Raw genomic sequence first — 19,513 nt, 5'->3', positions numbered from 1 at the left:
AGCAAAGAGGCACTTAACAGATGTGGTACTATTATCCTTATTATCTAGTAATTGCTGAAACAGGTAAGAACCATTAAGAAGTATTGCCAAGAAAATGTTGTCTAATTGTCCAAGAATCTCATTAGCTTCTTGTTGAGGAATTAGAAGTAAATCTATAGCACACAAGGAGTTTTAATAGGGAAGAAACTTTGTATTCTATTACAAGCGAAACACTAAAGGTATGTTACCTATAAGCTTCAATTGCACAAAACGACCTATGTCTGGGAACCCCGTTTTTCAGGTTATGAGCATTAGTAAAATAACTTTGTTTACATCACAAGAAACATCCTGACCAGGCCCACCTGTGAAAGAATGCAGAAAGGACTGAATTAACATGTCACTTCCGATTCTCCATCCCCCTACCAAGGCTGACAAGAACCAGGAAATGTTTGACTCGACTCCCTCCCTTTTAGTATAAAGAAGTCTGAATTCTAACTCAAGCAAGATGGTTCTTTGAGACATGAGTCTAGTATTTCTTGGTCTGCCAGCTTTCTGCATAAAGTTGCTATTCCTTGCCCCAACAACTCATCTCTTGATTTATTGGCCTGTCATATGGCGAGCAATATGAGAGGACTCAGTAACAGTGTTAATTGTGGTGCTCATTATTTAGATTCAGTTTCAAATCATCTTCTTGTTGTTGTTTCTGTTGTTTAGTTGCTAAGTCATGTCTGACTCTGAGACGCCATGGACTGTAGACTGCCAGGCTTCTCTATCCATAGGATTTCCCAGGCAAGAACACTGGAGTGGGTGGCCATTTCCTTTCCCAAGGAAACTTCCTGACCCAGGGATGGAACCCGAGTCTCCTGCATTGGCAGGGGGATTCTTTACCACTGAGCCACCAGGGAAGCCCCTCAAATCATCTTACTGTCTTCATAAATTTCTGAATTAAAAACCACTTAAAGTATTCTCAAGGATAGGTAGTCTCACTGTCTCAGTCCTACATGATTATTACAGTCAATATTTTGGGGCTCTGAGTGAGCAGTGCCATGTAAGAAGTGCAAATGTAGATAAAATGGATTTTAAGAGACTCATTGCATCCCTGTGCTTTCTCTCACAAGAGAATTATCACTCTCTACATTAATGGTTGATTCACAACACTCTACATTTATGGTTGGTTTACATGTTTCTTTCTGAAATGTGAGCTTTGAGATGCTTTTTCACTATAAAAATGAACATCATTTTTCAAATTTATTAATTTGCTTTGTAACTTTTGTCTTTCCTGAATCTAAAGATTTATGACTTATTAATTCTGGAAAATTCTCAGGTATTATTTCTTCAAATATTTCCTCTTCTCCTATGTGTTCTCTCTCCTAGTGAAATTCCTATTGGGCTTATATTAGATTTGATTATAGTCTTTACATCTCTTAATTCATACTCAACAGCTCTTTAGTTCTGTATTGCATTATAGGAAATTCTTCAGATCCCCCAATCTACAAGTACTTGCAAATTGCTTTCTCTTTTGTTGCTTAATATATGCATTGAGTTTTAAATTATAGTGCTTAGAATATTTATTTCTAGAGGCTTAATCTGCTTGGTTGTTTTTGATAATGTCTCTTTCTCTTCTTATATTATTCCTTTTTTAATATCTAACCTTTTCAAAGAGAATTTCATGGTTTCCCTGGTGGTTCAGAGAATCCACCTACTAGTGCAGGAGACAGTGTCTCATATGCCCAAGTACTAGTTCCTGTTTGCCTCATTTCTTCTTTGTCTGGTTCTCTATGGGATTTCCCTTATTTCACCATGAATGCAGCTCTGTACAAAAAGGAATTAGAAGAAATATTTAATCTCACAATTCTTTGTTGTTGTTCAGTTGCTCAGTCATGTCCGACTCTACGATCTCATGGATTGCAGCCCGCCAGGCTTCCCTGTCCTTCACCATCTCCCATATCTTGCTCAAACTCATGTCCATTGAGTCATTGATGCCATCCAGCCATCTCATCCTCTGTCATCCCCTTCTCCTCCTGCCTTCAATCTTTCCCAGCATCGGGGTCTTTTCCAGTGAGTCAGCTCTTCGCATCAGGTGGCCAAAGTATTGGAGCTTCATTCTCAGGATCAGCACTTCCAATGAATATTCAGGATTGATTTCCTTTAGGACTGACTGGTTTGATCTCCTTGTTGGCCAAGGGACTCTCAAAAGTCTTCTCCAACACCACAGTTCAAAAGCATCAATTCTTCGGTGCTCAGCTTTCTTTATAGTTTAACTCTCACATCCATACATGACTACTGGAAAAATCATATCTTCGACTACACGGATCTTTGTTGGCAAAGTAATGTCTCTGCTCTTTAATAAGCTGTCTAGGTTGATCATAACTTTTCTTCCAAGGAGCAAGCATCTTTTAATTTCATGGCTGCAGTCACCAACTGCAGCAATTTTGGAGCCCCCAAAATTAAAGTCTGTCACTGTTTGCACTGTTTCCCCATCTATTTGCCATGCAGTGATGGGACTGGATGCCATGACTTTAGTTTTTTGAATGTTGAATTTTAAGCCAACTTTTTCACTCTCCTTTTTCATCAAGAGGCTCTTTAGTTATTCTTCACTTTATGCCATAAGAGTGGTGTCATCTGCATATCTGAGGTTATTGATATTTCTCCCAGCAATCTTGATTCCAGCTTGTGCTTCATCCAGCCCAACATTTCCCACGATGTGCTCTGCATATACATTAAATAAGCAGGGTGACAGTATACAGCCTTGATGTACTCCTTTCCTGATTTGGAATAAATCTGTTGTTCCATGTTGCTTCCTGACCTGCATACAGGGTTCTCAGGGGGCAGTTCAGGTGGTCTAGCATTCCCATCTCTTGAAGAATGTTCCACAGTTGTGATCCACACAGTCAAAGGCTTTGGCATAGTCAATAAAGCATAAGTCGATTTTTTTTGGAACTCTCTTGCTTTTTCGATGATCCAATGGATGTTGGCAATTTGATCTCTGGTTCCTCTTTCTTTTCTAAAACCAGCTTGAACATCTGGAAGTTCACAGTTTATGTACTGTTGAAGCCTGGCTTGGAGAATTTTGAGCATTACTTTACTAGTGTGTGAGATGAGTGCAATTGTATGGTAGTTTGAGCATTCTTTGTCACTGCCTTTCTTTGGGCTTGGAATGAAAACTGATCTTTTCCAGTCCTGTGGCCAGTGCTGAGTTTTCCAAATTTGCTGGCATATTGAGTGCAGCACTTTCACAGCAGCATCTTTAGGATTTGAAATAGCTCAAATTCCATCACCTCCACTAGCTTTGTTCGTAGTGAGGCTTCCTAAGGCCCACTTGACTTCACATTTTAGGATGTCTGGCTCTAGGTGAGTGATCACATCATCGTGATTGTCTGAGTCATGAAGATCTTTTTTGTATAGTTCTTCTGTGTATTCTTACCACCTCTTCTTAATCTCCTATGCTTCTGTTAGGTCCATACCATTTCTGTCCTTTATTGTGCCCATGTTTGCATGAAATTTTCCCTTGGTATCTCTAATTTTCTTGACGAGATCTCTAGTCTTTCCCAGTCTATTGTTTTCCTCTATTTCTTTGCACTGATCACTGAGGAAGGCTTTCTTATCTCTCCTTGCTATTCTTTGGAACTCTGCATTCAAATGGGTATATCTTTCCTTTTCTCCTTTGCCTTTTGCTTCTCTTCTTTTCATTGCTGTTTGTAAGGCTTTCTCAGACAACCATTTTGCCTTTTCGCATTTCTTTTTCTTGGGGATGGTCTTGATCACTGCCTCCTCTACAATGGACCTCAGTCCATAGTTCTTTAGGCACTCTGCTTATCTAATCTAGTAACTTGAATCTATTTGTCACTTTCTGTATAATTGTTAGAGAATTGATTTAGGTCATACCTGAATAGTCTAGTGGTTTTCCTTACTTTCTTCAATTTAAGTCTGAATTTGGCAATAAGTAGTTCATGATCTGAGCCACAGTCAGCTCCCAGTCTTGTTTTTGCTGACTGTATAGAGGTTCTCCATCTTTGGCTACAAAGAATATAATCAATGTGATTTTGTATTGACCATCTGGTGTTGTCCATATATAGAGTCTTCTCTTGTGTTGTTGGAAGAGGGTGTTTGCTATGACCAGTGCATTCTCTTGGCAAAACTCTGTTAGCCTTTGCTCTGCTTCATTCTGTACTCCAAGGCCAAATTTGCCCGTTACTCCAGGTATTTGTTGACTTCCTACATTTGCATTTCTGTCCCCTATAATGAAAAGGACATGTTTTTTGTGTGTTAGCTCTAGAAGATCTTGTAGGTTTTCATAGAACCATTCAACCAAGCTGATGATTAATTTGGTATTTTTGTTTTGTTTGTTGTTTAGCTGAGGTGTCCTGCACAGGGTGTTACTGGTGGTTGGGTGATGCCAGGTCTTGTATTCAAGTGGTTTCTTTTATGTGAATTCTCACTATGTGATATTCCCTAGGGTTAGTTCTCTGGTAGCCTTGGGTCTTGGAGTCAGTGCTCCCATTCCAGAGGCTCAGGGCTTGATTTCTGGTCAGGAATTCCACAAGTGCTTTGTTATGGCATTAAGTGAGATTAAAACAAATACCCCAAAACGAGAAACCAAAGATGAACCCCAGACAAATGGCAGTTACAAAATCAGGCAAATAATAATTAAAATAATGGAATATACACATATACATATACACCCATGGGCAAAATCAAAACAGTCCAACAAAAATAAAGTACAGTATATTGTCCCTATGAACAAAGGAAATCAAAAGTTATATTTTCCAGTTAAGAACAAAACTAACTAAAGCACAAACTAGAAAACAAAACTAAAGCAAAGTGCCAAGTGGGGAATAAAGCAATGAAAAGAAAACTAACAATATGTTGAGAGGAAAGAAAAGAGAGAAAGAATAGTTATGTAAAGTTAAATAGAGGTAAAAGAAGAATATTTATGTACATTAAAGATTAACTTCAAGAGGAAAAGAACAGTAGGAAAAGCAAACAAGGAATAAATGGAGAAAAATATAATATGTTTAAGAAATTAAAAACTAAAATTAAAATAGATAAAATAAAAAATGAAGAAGAAAGAAAAAGAAAAGAAAGGGAAAAAAACAAAAGAAAAAAGAAAAAAAAAAGAAAAATAAAAAGAGGAAAACTCCACAGAACTGCAAAAGCCCAATGTAGAGGCAGAGATTTATAACAACAATAAAAAGTGTGACTGAATATAGATATATACATCTACACCCATAAGCAAAATAAAAACAGTCCAACAAAAATAAAATACAATAGATTGACCTGATGAACAAAGGAAATCAAAAATTATATCTACCAGTTAAGAACAAAACTAACTAAAGCACAGACTGGAAAACAAAACAAAAGCAAGGTGCCAAGTGGAGAATAAAGCAATGAAAACAAAACTAACAAAGATGTTGAGAGGAAAGGAAAGAAAGTAAAGAAAGAAAAAATAGATATGCAAAGTTAAATAGAGGTAGATAAAGAAAATTTATATACATTAAAGATTAACTGCAAGGGGAAAAGAACATTTGGAAAAGCAAACAAAGGAATAAATGTATAAAAAATAATACTAGGTTTTAAAAAATTAAAAATTAAAATTAAAAAAAAGAAAAAAAAGGAAGAAGGAACACTCCACAGAACTGCAAAAGCCCAATGTAGAGGCAGAGGTTTATAACAACAATAAAAAAATGTGACTGAGGCAAAAAAAAAAAAGCTCAGAAGCTTAATTAGATTTCATAGTGCCAATAAAATCGACAACTACAACAAGGGGGTGAAAATGAAAAAAAAAGGAAAAAATCCAAGAGAATCTACAGAACAAATCAAAGCATAAGAATAATAAATGTTTTTCTTGAGTAACTGCTGTCAGAGTCCTTTCCTTCTTTGGGAGTCACAGTCCACCTCACTTCTCTAGGATGCCCTCCAAAACTGTGCTGGTCTCTGGACCTGCCGTGGAGGCAGCTCAAGTTCTAATCGGGTCCTACTCCTGTGTGTTCTTGCATCCAATGTCCGCAGCTATCAGAACTAGTGTGTTTTCTTTTGTGGGGGCTCTCAATGTTCTTTTATATATTCCAGAGACACAGAATCTGCCTAGTTGATCGCATGGATTTAATCTGCAACTTAGGTCTTCTACCTTAGCCACACTGCCCTTGGGTTTCACTTGTGGTTTTATTTCCACCTCTGCATGTGGGTCGTCCACTGGGGTTTGCTCCTGAGGCTGCCCTGGAGGACTTGGATCTGCCCCTGTGAGGGCCAGGTGGGGAGGTTGTGCAGCTGCTTGGGTCGCAGGGGTTCTGGCAGCACCAGGTATTCAGGGGAGTTGGTGGCTAGGGCAGCAGGAAATATAGTGCTCTAGAAGGGTAGGGCAACCAGTATTGGCCAGTATGCTCCAGTATTCTTGTCTTGAGAACGCCTGATAGAGAAGCCTGGCAGGCCACAGTCCACAGGGTTGCAAGGAGTTGGACACGACTGAAGTGACTCTGCACACATAGTTATAAAACTTTTTTTTGCCTGTGTCAGCTCTGCCCCAGTGATGGTTGAGCATGAAGGTGGCGCAGCTGCTTGGCTTGCGGGGACCCTGGCAGTGCCAGGTGCAGGGACACGGACTGCTTCCACCGCAGGAGTTATGACAATATCAGAGTCTTTTTTAAAGCCTCTTATAGCTGGCGATCAAAAGGCATCTTTGGCCTGTCTTCTCCGTATCTCCGCCCATTCAGGTTCAGGCACTTAGAGGGCTCCCTTGTCTGGGGTCCTTCTCTGTTATTCGGTGTATTAGGTATATAGAGGGGCCCCCCTGGCTGGAGTCCTATTCTGTAGTTCAGTGTGTTTGATGGGCAGGCGTTTGATGGGCCAGACTTTCTATTGTTCAGCTGCTGATGCTGGCGTGTGGGTAGAGAGAGGCTATAATGATGGCTGCACCCTCCTACACCTAACTCAGCAGTATCTCCTTGCTTCCATGTCTGCCTGGCATTCCTTCACAGGAATTTCCCACCACAATCTCTTCCCCTCACATCCCCTCCATCCGTTCCTCTGCAGGCAACAACAGCCCTCTCCCTGGAGGTGCTCCACAATCCCTAAACTCTGGCTCCCAGCCGCTGCGCCTTCTACGGCACTTGCATCCCTTTCTGGGGTATGTATGGCTGCGGCAAGGACTGTCTGATTCTCATTTCATTTAGGCTGCCACAGATCAGCTGTTTCACTCTCAGCCTTAAATGTTTCTCCTCTGACTCAGACAATTGCCCTGATGTGGGGATCAGACCTTGCTTCACCTCCCCCACCTGCTGAGGGCAGGTCCAGTCCTGCTAACACTCCTGCTTTTCCCCGTTTCCTTCCTCCTACTGAGATTTTGTGTGGTTCTATATATTCTTTTCCACTGGTCAGATACTCCTGTCTGCTCTCAGCTGGTGTTTTACACGCACTTTTGTGTCTGAAGGTGTGTTCCTGATGTATCCATGGAGAGAGATGTACTCCATGTCCACCTACTCCTCCACCATTTTGTTCCCCCAGAAGGTGGATTCTTACCCACTGGACCACCAACAAATTCCCTATCCTGGATGCTCTGATGTGGGGTATCAAGCTTGAAACAACCAAGCTATTCTCAGATTGGGACTAGAATCGACAACACAATTCCTGACCAAAGGAGGGGACTTGCTTACACAATTTTTAAAATGAAAGTCCTCACTTGGAGTCAGGACTTACTGAAGCTCAGATTTTTCTGTCTTGTTGCAGAAAGAATTCAGGAAGAAGCAAAGTGACAGACAAAGCATGAGTTTATTAAGCATATGATGCTTGTGAGAGATACAACTGAACAGGTGAGAGGGTGCTGCCCAGAGGACTGAGTGGACTTTATAAACAAACATAAAGTGAGGAGGAGTAGAAGACCACCTTCTTCCTCATTCTTGGGCAGATGTCAAAGCTTACATCATTAGTTCCTCCTTTGACCCTATATGGTTTAACCAGGACTGTCATGATACTATTTAAATCATATGTGTAGTAGCAAAAGAATAGTATCTTATACTAAGCATGGTTAATTCATCTCAGGTTTTGGTGTAATGTCCTCTTTCACCAATGTCTTTTCCCTTTCACCTATATTCCTGCCTTGGCTCCATGCAGAGATGCTACTATTTAAGTGCCCTGACATCATGTAACAAGATTCAGACCCCATATCTATTATTATGTGTTTCAACAATCAGAATTTGTGGTTTGAGTGTGCATGGTGCGTGAATGTGCCTGGTCTTCCTTCAAGGTAGTGTAGACTGATGCTAGTTTACTAGCTTCTTTTCTGGAGTGGTTGTTAGCTTACTACAGTCTCCCAAACTCCCTTAGATTTCCTCTCTGAATTTAATCTCCTACTGGGATTCTTTAAACTATTTATTATTTTTTTCTGTGTGTGTTCATGCGCGCTAAGTTGCTTTAGTCCTGTCTGACTCTGTGCAACCCTATAGACTGTATCCCACCAGGCTTATCCATCCATGGGATTCTCCAAGCAAGAATACAGGAGTGGGTTGCCATGCCCTCTTCCAGAGAATCTTCCTGACCCAAGGATCGAACCCCTGTCTCTTATGTCTCCTGCATTGGCAGGCAGATTCTTTACCACCAGCGCCACCTGGGAAGCCCCCTATTCTTTTCTATTTCTATCAGAAAGATATAATACATACAGGGGAATAATAAGAATGAAGTTTACCTTCTCATTAGAAAACTAATCTAAAGAAAAATAGAATGGCATCTTCTCAGTGTTGAAAAAGAACCCAATAAGTATGTCAACTTAGAATCCTATATCAAGCAAAAGTACATTTAAAAAAATAAGATGAGAGAATTCCCTAGTGGTCCAGTTTTTAAAATTCTGTGCTATAGCTGTTGAGAGCATGGTTCAATCCCTGGTTGGGGAACTAAGATCCTGCAACCTGCAAGCTATGTGGCATGGCCAAAAAAAAAAAAAAAAGAAAGAAAAAAGAAAGAAAGATGAAATAAAGATATTTTCTAATAAATGAGAGTTGAGAAGATTTGTTCTCAATAGACTTACTAAGAAATGCTATAGTAAGTTCTTCAGCATGAAGAGAAATGATGCAAGTAGTGTAAACTCAAATAGACAAGAGAGGCTGAAGAAATAGAAATAGTAAATAAGAGGTGTATTTCATAATGATAATGTGATCAGTTTATAAAAATGGCACAAAAATCCTAGTTGCCAATGTACCTGGTAACAGAATTTCAAAATTCATGATATAAAGATTAATAGAATTGAAAGGAAAAAAATTAAAATAAGTCATTGGCAGGAAAACAGAAATATAGATCAATGGAATAGGATAGAAAACCCAGAAACAAACTCATGCACCTATGGTCAATTAATCTATGACAAAGAAAGGAGGCAAGAGTACATAATGTTGGAAAGGCAGTCTCCTCAACAAATGGTGCTGGGAAAACTGGACAGCTACATGTAAAAACTGAAGTTACATCGTTCTTTAACACCACACACAAAAATAAGCTCAAAATGTATTAAAGACCTAAATGTGAAACTGAATACTATAAAACTCCTAGAGGAAAATGTAGGCAGACCACTCTCTAATATAAATTGTGGCAGTATCTTTTTTGATCCCAGAATAATGGAAACAAAAAAAAACCCCAAACAAATAGACCTACTTAAACTCAAAAGCTTTTGTACAGCAAAGGAAACAGTAAACAAAATGAGAAGAAAACCCACAGATTGGGAGAAAATATTTGCAAATGATGTGACTGAAGGGATTAGTCTCCAGAATTTACAAACAGGTCATGATGCTTAACATCATCAGAACAAACAACCCAATCAAAAAATGGGCAGAAGCTCTAAGTAGACGTTTCTCCAAAGAAAACATACAGATGAACAAGAGGCACATGAAAAGATGTTCAACACCACTAGTTTTTAGAGAAATGTAAATCAAAACTATAATCATCTCACACCAGCCAGAATGGCGATCATCAAAAATCCACAAACAATAAATGCTGAACACGGTGTGGAGAGAAGGGAACCCTCTTACACTGTTGGTGGGAATGTAAATTGGTACAGCCACTATGGAGAACAGTATGGAGATTCCTTAAAAAACCAAGAATATAGCTACGATATGACCCTGCAATCCCACTGCTAGGCATATATCCATAGAAAAACATGATCTGAAAGGATACACACACCCCAGTGTTCATTGCAGCACTGTTCACAAAGCTAAGACATAGGAGCAATCTAAATATCAATCAACAGAGGAATGGATAAGGATGTAGTACATATACATGGTGGAATGTTACTCAGTCATTAAAAAGAATGAAATAATGCCATTTATGGCAATGTGGATGTTTCTAGAGATGATCATACTGAATGAAGTAAGTCAGACAGAGAAGGAGAACTCTTGTATGACATCCTTTATATGTGGAATCTAAAAAGAAATGATACAAATGAACTTACAAAACAGAAAGAGACTCACAGACTTAAAGAATGAACTTATGGTTGCCAGAGGAAGGGATAGTTAGGGAGTTTGGGATGGACATTTACACACTTTTATTTTAAACAGATAACCAACAAGGACCTATTGTATAGCACATGGAACTCTGCTCAATGTTATGTGACAGCCTGCGTGGGAGGGCAGTTTGGGGAGAATGGAACATGTATATATATATATGGCTGAGGCCCTTCATTGTTCACCTGAAACTACCACAGCATTGTTAATCATCTATACCCCAATACAAAATAAAAAGTTTAAACCTTGGAAAAATTATACATTAATATTTCTTAAAAACTTAGACACAAAAATCATTAACCATAACTCACTATGTTAACAGAATATGGGAGAATAAACAATGGACACAAATAAAGCTTTTGCAATGTTCAACACCTCTTTATGACAAAAACTCCCAGTAGTTTTTCCCTAAATACTAGGGATTGTTGTTCAGTCACTAAGTCCTGTCTGACTCTTTGCAACCCCATGGACTGCAGCACACCAGCTTTCCCTGTCCTTCACTAGGGAAGGAGTTTGCTTTTCTCCTCTGGGGAAACTTATCCCGGAGTTTGCTCAAATTCATGTCCATTGAGTCAGTGATGCCATCCAACCATATCATTCTCTGTTGTCCCCTTCTCCTCCTGCCTTCAATCTTTCCTAGAATCAAGATCTTTTCCAATGAGTCGACTCTTTACATCAGGTGGCCAAAATATTGAAGCTTCAGCTGCAACATCAATCTTTCGAATGAATATTCAGGGTGGATTTCCTTTAGGATTGGTTGGTTTGACCTCCTTGCTGTCCAAGGGACTCTCAGGAGTCTTTTCCAGCACCAGAGTTCAAAAGCACCAGTTCTTCGATGCTCAGCCTTCTTTATGGTCCAACTTGTAAATAGTTTACTTACAAGGTACCAAAGTGAGTTTGCCTGCTTTTCTTAAAGCAGTGGATTAAGATAAGTGTCCCAACAGATGAACGGCTGTTACTTCAGGTGACTGTCCACATGGGCAGAGAGTTTTTGATTCAGAATGAAGTAAAGCTGAGCTACATAGAATTTTCCATCCTAATGGCAGAAAGTGAAGAGGAACTAAAGAGCATCTTAATGAAGGTGAAAGAAGAGAGTGAAAAAGTTGGCTTAAAACTCAACATTAAAAAAACTAAGATCATGGCATCTGGTCACATCAATTCATGGCAAATGGAAGGGGAATAATTGACAGATTTTATGTTCTTGGGCTCCAGAATCACTGCAGATGGTGACTGCAGCCTTGAAATGAAAAGACACTTGCTCCTTGGAAGAAAAGCTATGACAAACCTAGACAGTGCATTAAAAAGCAAAGACATCACTTTGCTGACAAAGATCCATATAGTCAAAGATATGGTTTTTCCAGTAGTTGTGTAAGGATATGAGAGTTGGACCATAAAGAAGGCTGAGTGTCGAAAAATTGATGCTTACAAATTGTGGTGCTTGAGAAGACTCTTGAGAGTCCCTTGGACAGCAAGGAGATCAAACTAATCAATCTTAAAGGAAATCAACCCTGAATAATCATTGAAAGGACTGATGGTGAAGCTGAAGCTCCAATACTTTGGCCACCTGATGTGAAGAACTTACTCATTTGAAAAGACCTTGATGCTAGGGAAGATTGAGAGCAGCAGAAGAAGGTGGTGACAAGGGATGAGATAGTTGGATGGCCTCACCGAATCAATGGACATGAGTTAGAACAAATTCCAGGAGATAGTGAAGGACAGGAAAGACTGGCGTGCTGCGGTCCATGAGGTAGCAAAGAATCAGACAGGACTTAGTTACTGAACAACAAAAATTGTAACTTGATGCTTGTGAATGTCTGTATTTCACCACTAGAGTTAAGCAGTTATTGACCATACTGTGGCATACTGGAAGTTTCCCTATGGGAAAAAAATTGACTTTATGAATATATTCTCTTCTATTTATTTTCTCACAAAAATGTGATAGTATTACCTCTTATGTTCTACTTCACATCTTCTCAGCCCACGATTTCCCCCCAGCCATTGCTAAGGCAACTGGTTAGAGAGCCTAACATCATCTGCACTGCATATCTTCTGCATTTTTACACTAAGACTTTTCTCATGATGTGGTTGGGACACCTGTGAGCAGCTGCTCATCACATTTGGATGCTCAAAACTGCAAGTGTGGGGGAATTAACACTCCCACACTTGGGGTAATTCCTGACTCTTAGGGGACACGGGTCATGGATATGTGCTCCTCTGCGATCCCTCAGGCTGAGAACACTGATACACATGCTATGTGAGCAGAGGGTTCCAATGGGCCCCCTTCCTAGTTTTCCATAGTGGTGAACACTCTGATAATAAAACATTGTACTGGCTTTCTCTCCTGTTTTACCGAGTCTCCCATTCCTAATAACTGGTATCATGTCCCTAAATAAGGTCTTGCTTATAAACCTTCCTTTGCCATTGCAGTGTATTTTGACTTTCCTATTTTAGATCTACTTTCTGCAAAGTATCTAAGCACAACCCACTGTCCTGACAAAGAATACTTTCAGGCCCAGAAATTTCCCTCATGGCTCCACTTCACAGTCAATGCCCTTTTAAAGACAAAAGAATACTCTGATCTTTATGACCAGAGTTTAGTTTTGATTTTGCTTTTGAGTTTTACGTTACCAGAATCATACAGTGAGATGTATTTTGTGTCTGCCTTCTTTCATCCAACATTATTTTTGTGAGATTTATTCATGTTATTACATGTAGTAGTAATTTATTGTTTTTCATTGCTATGTAGTATTTCATTGTGTGAATATACCACAATTTACCTGTTCTACTATAGATAAACATTTGAATTATTTCTAGATTTTAGCTATATTGAATAATGCTGTTTTGAACACTTTTTTGCACATCTTTTGTGAACATAAACACTCATTTCTCTTGGGAATATACATATAAATGAAATTGCTGGGTCACGGTTATATTCACTTTTCATATTTAATAAATGCTGACAAACAGATTTTCATAGTGTTTATACCAGTCTACCTTCCCTCTTATTAGCATCCTCAATCATATTGATATATTAACATTTTTAATTTTAACCTTCTGATGGATGTGTAGTGCATCCAATTGTTATTTTGTTTCATTTTCCCTGTTGACTAATGGTACTTAACATCTTTTCATATTCCTATTAGCCATTTGGATACACTCTTCTGCGGAGTACCAGTTTAAGGTTTTAGCTCTTTGTGTCTGTGTGTGTTTGTGTGTGTGTGTTGGGGAGGAGACCACACCACCATTTTTTCCCACCATACTGAAAAAAAATTCAGTGTTTAACTTACTGAATTGAAGTTCTTTATAAGTTCTTTATACTAGTTTTTTGTTTGATATGCATTGTGAGTGTATCTACCAGTCTCTGGATACTTTTCACTGTCTTTAAGTTGCATTTTGATGAAAAGTATTCCTTATTAATGGATTTTATCCTACTCTTGTAAATTATTTACCCAAACCTGGTGGTCATGATGAAATAGTCTCCTCAGTCTCTGGTTCTCAAATTTGAGTGGACATCAGAATCATCTAGAAGGCTTTTTAAAGCACATATTGTTGAGACAAACCTCCAGAGTTTTTAATTCTTTAAGTCAGGGAAAAGGCTTAAGAACTTAATTTCTCATGACTTCCAGATGATGCTGATTCTGCTCATCTGGGAATCCCACCTTGCAAACCACTTTACTATTTTATTTCTGAGAAGCTTAATTATTTTACCTTTTATATCTACAATATACCTGGGACTTCTCAGGTGGTGCTCAGTTCAGTTCAGTAGCTCAGTCATGTCTGTTTTTTTACTACCCCATGGACTGCAGCATGCCATGTTTCCCTGTCCATCACTAACTCCTGTAGCTTGCTCAAACTCAGGTCCATCAAATCGGTAATGCCATCCAACTATCTCATCCTCTGTCATCCCCTTGTCCTTCTGCCTTCAATCTTTCCCAGCATCAGGGTCTTTTCCAATGAGTCAGTTCTTCACATCAGATGGCCAAAGTATTGGAGCTTCAGCTTCAGCATCAGTCCTTCCAATGAATATTCAAGGCTAATAACCTTTACAATTAACTGGTTTGATCTCCTCGCAGTTCAAGAGACTCTTAAAGGGTCTTCTCCAACACCACAGGTCAAAAGCATCAATTCTTCAGTACTCAGCTTTCTTTATGGTCCATCTCTCACATTCATCCATGACTGCTGGAAAAACCATAGCTTTGACTAGATAGACTAGTCAAAGCTTAGTGGTAGTGCTAGTGGTAAAGAATCTGCCTGCCAATGCAGGAGGCACAAGAGATGTGGGTTTGATCTCTGGGTCGAGAAGATCCCCTGGAGTAGGAAATGGCACCCACTCCAGTATTCTTGTCTGGAAAATTGCATGGGCAGAGGAGCCTAGTGGGCTACAGTCCACGGGGCCACAGAGAGTTGGATAAGACTGAGCACACAGTACAATATACCTAGACTTGATTTTTGTGTGTGGTGTGAAATAGAGGTAAAATTGCATTTTTCAATGTTAGTTATTGATGAATAACATTGATATGAAGTATTAATTATGGTGTAATTTGTGTCCTTATGTATATATTTTCCTGTTGTGAAGTCGTGTCTGACTCTTTGCAACCCCTTGGAACCCATCTGTATATACGTAGGTCTGTTTTTGGACCCCTTATTCTGATCCTTTCTTCTATAAGTCTATTCTCATGTCAATGCAATGTAGTAATCTTAATTACTCTAGGTTTATTATAAATCTTGCTAACCAATAGAGTGACTCTTTCTACTTTCTACATTTCAAAAAGAAAATGTATTGTTTTCCTTTATGTTTAATGAAGAAAAGTCAGAAAAAGAAATAAAGAAAATTAAGAATTATTTCTACATTTTAGAAAGCGGAGATGTCTATTTAAATGTAAATACTAGGGTAACAATTATTAATAAGAAACAATACAGAGTTATAGACATTTTGGAAGTTACAGGTTACTTTCTTAAGCCATACCAACAGTCTCTGAAGTCTGGATATCTATAAGACACCTTTGTTAAAAAAACACATTTGAAAGTCAATAAGAAGTAAAGTGAAGAAGATTTTGAAAGTGAATGTATCCAGTGTTATGGGCTTAATCGTGTCTTCCTAAAATTCATATATGGAAGCCCTAATGTCTAGCGTCTCATAATGCAGCTGTACTTGGAGAGAGGGCCTCTTAAGAAGGTAACTAAATGAAGATGAGGCTATTAGGGTGTCCCTAATCTAATCTGAATGGTATCTTTACAAGAAGAGGACATTTGCACATACACAGTCAAAAGTGATGTGCATGCTCAGAGAAATGATGGTGTGAAGACACTAATGTGAGAAGATGGCTGTCTATAACCAGAAAAGAGAGACCTCAGGAGAAACCAAACCTGCTGACACCTTGACCTTGGACTTCTGGCCTCTATATCAGTGAGAAAGAAAGTTTTGTTGTTCGAGTCACCCAGTCTGTGGTAACTGTTATGGCAACACTAGCAAACTAATACATGCAGTGTTGGCAAAGTTTTCTTCTAGATGATTAGTCATTAGACAAAGTAGACAAGTAAACAAGCACGTATGCTTTATAGAATAATAGTTAAAAACTTAGAATTTTCAGAACATGCTACGGAAAAATCAACATTGTCTTAAAATAGTTTTTATAGAGGATGCTCTTAAGGAGAATTCTGAGTAAGCATAGAGCAAAAAATATCTTCGCCTACTATCCATCTGATTATGAAAGAGTTAGTCACTCAGTCACGTCCGACTCTTTGCGACCCCATGGACAGTAGCTCGCCAGGCTCTTTAGTCCATGGAATTCTCCAGGCAAGAATACTTGAGTGGGGTGCCATTCCATTCTCCAGGGAGTCTTCCCAACCGAGGGATTGAACCTGGGTCTCTTGCATTGCAGGCAAATTCTTTACTATCTGAGCCACCAGGTAAGTCCCCTATCTGATTATAAGTGTCCTCAAAAATAAGTTGGAAAAAAAAGGTTATTAAATGCAATTGGTATAAGAATAGGCAACTGATAAATGTATTAACTATTATCCATATTACCTAGTGATTGCTGAAACAAGTAAAATCAGTAAGCAGTATGGCCAAGAAAATGTTCTCTGACTGACCAAGAGTCTCATCAGTTTCCTACAGAGAAGTTAGAAGTTGATATCTAACATGACAGATGTTATATACGGTGCTCATTATGTAGGTTCAGTCTCAAATATCTTGATATCTTCATCAGTTTCCAAATTAAAAACCACTTGAAATAGTCTCATGAATGTACAATCTCACTGCTCCTCCTTGATTATTGTAGCCAGTGTTTGGGGCTCTGAATGAACAAGACCATGTAAGCAGTACAAATATAGATAAAATGAGAAGGCAATGGTGCCACTCCAGTACTTTTGCCGGGAGAATCCCATGGACGGAGGAGCCTAGTGGGCTGCCGTCAATGCGGTCGTACAGAGTTGGACACGGCTGAAGCGACTTAGCAGCAGCAGCAGCAACGAGGCTCATTGCAGCCCTGTTCTTTCTCTCACAGTGAAATACTCCCTACATTTATAGTTGGATTACCCGTTTCTTTCTCTAGCGCTTCTGTATTCTCCCATTTCTCATCTTAGTGTTTAGCATGTCCTTTTGTATTTATTAAATACTGATTGAATTAAGACATACAGAAATCTAAAGGAAAGAACTTTGGTTTAAACTGATTTATATTCTAAGTTGCCTACAGCTCTGTGTTGCTCTCTTCACTATTGAAAAATAAACGTTGTTTTTCAAATTTATTAATTTGCTTTGGAGCGTTTGTCTTTCCTGAATCTGAAGATTTATGCCTTTCATTGATTCTGTAAAATTATCAGCCACAGGTTCTTCAAATATTTCCTCTGCTCATTGTTTGTCTCCTAATGAATTTCCTATTAGACTTATATTGGATTTCATATTAGCGTTCATATCTCTTAACTTTTTTGTTTGTACTCAACAGCTATTTAGCTCTGTCTTGTGCTATAAAAAATTCGTCAGCTCTCTCAATTTAGAAATATTCAAAAATTGCTTTCTCTGTTTTTTGCTTAATCCATGATTCAAGTTTTAAATTACGGTGTTTGGAATATTCAGGTCTGGAAGCTTAATCTTCCTGGTGTTTTTTGATGTCTCTTTCTCTTCTGGTGTTTCTCTTCATATCTTTAAGCTTTAAAAATACAATTTCCTCAGTGTGTGATTTGTGATTTCTTGAGGAATCTAGCCTTTATTTGTTTGTCTGTCTACTTTCTTTTATGATGAATTATTTCTCTCCGTATCCTGTAATTTTGGATTATGCACTCATATTAAGAAAGGCTTTATGTGTAGGAATTTTTTAAAGACTGTGTTGAGTGTTCTCAAAATAAACTTTACTTTAAATGTTACCTAGTGCTGGGCATTCCCTGGTAGTCTGGTGGTTAGGACTGTTGCTTTCACTGCCCACGGCCCAGGTTCAATCCTAGGCCTGGGACCTAAGATCCCACAAGCAGGTAGGCCCCCCAAAATTTTCATTCACCAAGTGTCACACAGATATCACAAACTTGGAATCATCTTTTATTTTAATTTTTTGTTTGTGTATTCTAAGATCACACAAGAAGAATATTTTTGAGCTCCAGTCTCAGACTTGTGATTAGTAATTCTCAGAATGAGAAGCAAGCAAACAAGCCAATGCTCAGTGAATTCACAGCCAGGCATACTTCCTTCCCTGACAGGTAGATATTTGTTAGTCCATTTCATCACTGAAACCAGTGTATAGCAGGAAACTTAGTTTCAAATTTCACTTTATTTGAGACAAAGTCTCAAGGCCTTGTCTTCCTTTTTAATTTTTTGGCTATCTGTGCAGCATGTGAGATCTTAGCTCCCCAACAAGGGATCAAACTCATTTCCCCTGTATGGGATCACAGAGTCTCAATCAGTGGACTTCCAGGGAAGTCCAAAAGCCTTGCTTCATGATCCAAGTAACCACAATAGCCAAATCTCTAGGAAATACACAAGATGTCTTGTAGGCCCGAGCGTCATTTCCTGTTTGTATCTCTGGGTTTCCATTTTTTTCTATGTTTGATTCCCTTATTTCATCAAGAGCACAGCTATGTATTCAAAAAAGAATGAGAAGACATTTTTTATCTTGAATTTCTTAGTCTATTCAAGATACACAATGTGCCATCTTGCCAGAAATAGAATCCATAACTGTGGACTTCCCTGGTGACACAATGTATAAGAATTTGCTGTCCAGTGCAGGGGAAATGGGTTTAATCTCTGGTCCTGGAAGATTTCACATGCCATGGAGCAGCTAAGACCATGTGCCACAACTAGTGAGCCTGTGTGCTGCAACTTCTGAAGTCTTCACACCTAGAGCCCATACTCCACGAGAAGAAAAACTACCACAACGAGTAGCCCTCACTCACTGCAACTAGAGAAAGCCCATGCAAAGCAACCAAGACTCAGCACAGTCAAATAAATAAATAAATAAATAAAAATTTAAAAAATAGTACCGGCATTTGTTGAAAAATATTTCTAACAAAAAGAAAAAAGAATTCATAACTGTGTTTCATGTATTTATACACAAATCTAAGAATCATGTGATAAAACAATGCTTTATATTTGAAAGTAAGTTAGAAAGGAATACTGTAATTAGATTGAATGGGTAAGGACAATAAGAAGATGGAGAAGAGGACTGGGGGCTGAGACAAAGACTTAGTGGAGAATGACCAGGAAAACACAGAAGAGTGAGAAAGAAGGAGGGAGTAGAGTGGGGAAAGAGGGGAACACACAGGTGGGAAAGAGCAGGAGTACAGTGGGGAACAAAAATGCTGGAGCCAAATTTCATATTAGAAAACGCTCAGTTCTTTCCACTCAGTCATTTTTACAGATAAGAAAACTGAGCCCAGAATGCTGATATGATTTCTCCAATACACTTTGTCCAGCAGGTATCCATTCAAGAGTTCCTCTTGACTCTCAGTCCAAAGCTCCTTCTGGGAAAATATTTTCTGTGGCGCGGGGTGGGGTGGGTGAGAAGCACACAGATCAAATGCTTGAAGAAAGAAAAAGCAAGGGAAAACTTGATGCAGAGTGGGAGGGAAAA

General features: G+C 38.9%; 1 protein-coding gene across 1 annotated transcript in view; it reads left to right on the top strand.

Moving 5' to 3' along the window:
* The window catches only part of CD1D (CD1d molecule), a 111,983-nt gene extending 103,054 nt beyond the window's left edge, over positions 1-8,929 (top strand). The window contains exon 10 of the transcript XR_014055245.1: positions 7,702-8,929. The gene's annotated coding sequence lies outside the window, so the exon portion shown is untranslated. The remainder of the gene's footprint in view (positions 1-7,701) is intronic.
* The last annotated feature ends 10,584 nt before the right edge of the window (positions 8,930-19,513 follow it).

Source organism: Giraffa tippelskirchi, chromosome 5 (genome assembly GCF_054371585.1).
Source record: "Giraffa tippelskirchi isolate mGirTip1 chromosome 5, T2T-mGirTip1v1.2.pri, whole genome shotgun sequence".
Lineage (NCBI taxonomy): Eukaryota > Metazoa > Chordata > Mammalia > Artiodactyla > Giraffidae > Giraffa > Giraffa tippelskirchi.
The sequence above is the reverse complement of the archived record's forward strand: the minus strand, read 5'-3'. Positions and strand labels throughout refer to the sequence as shown.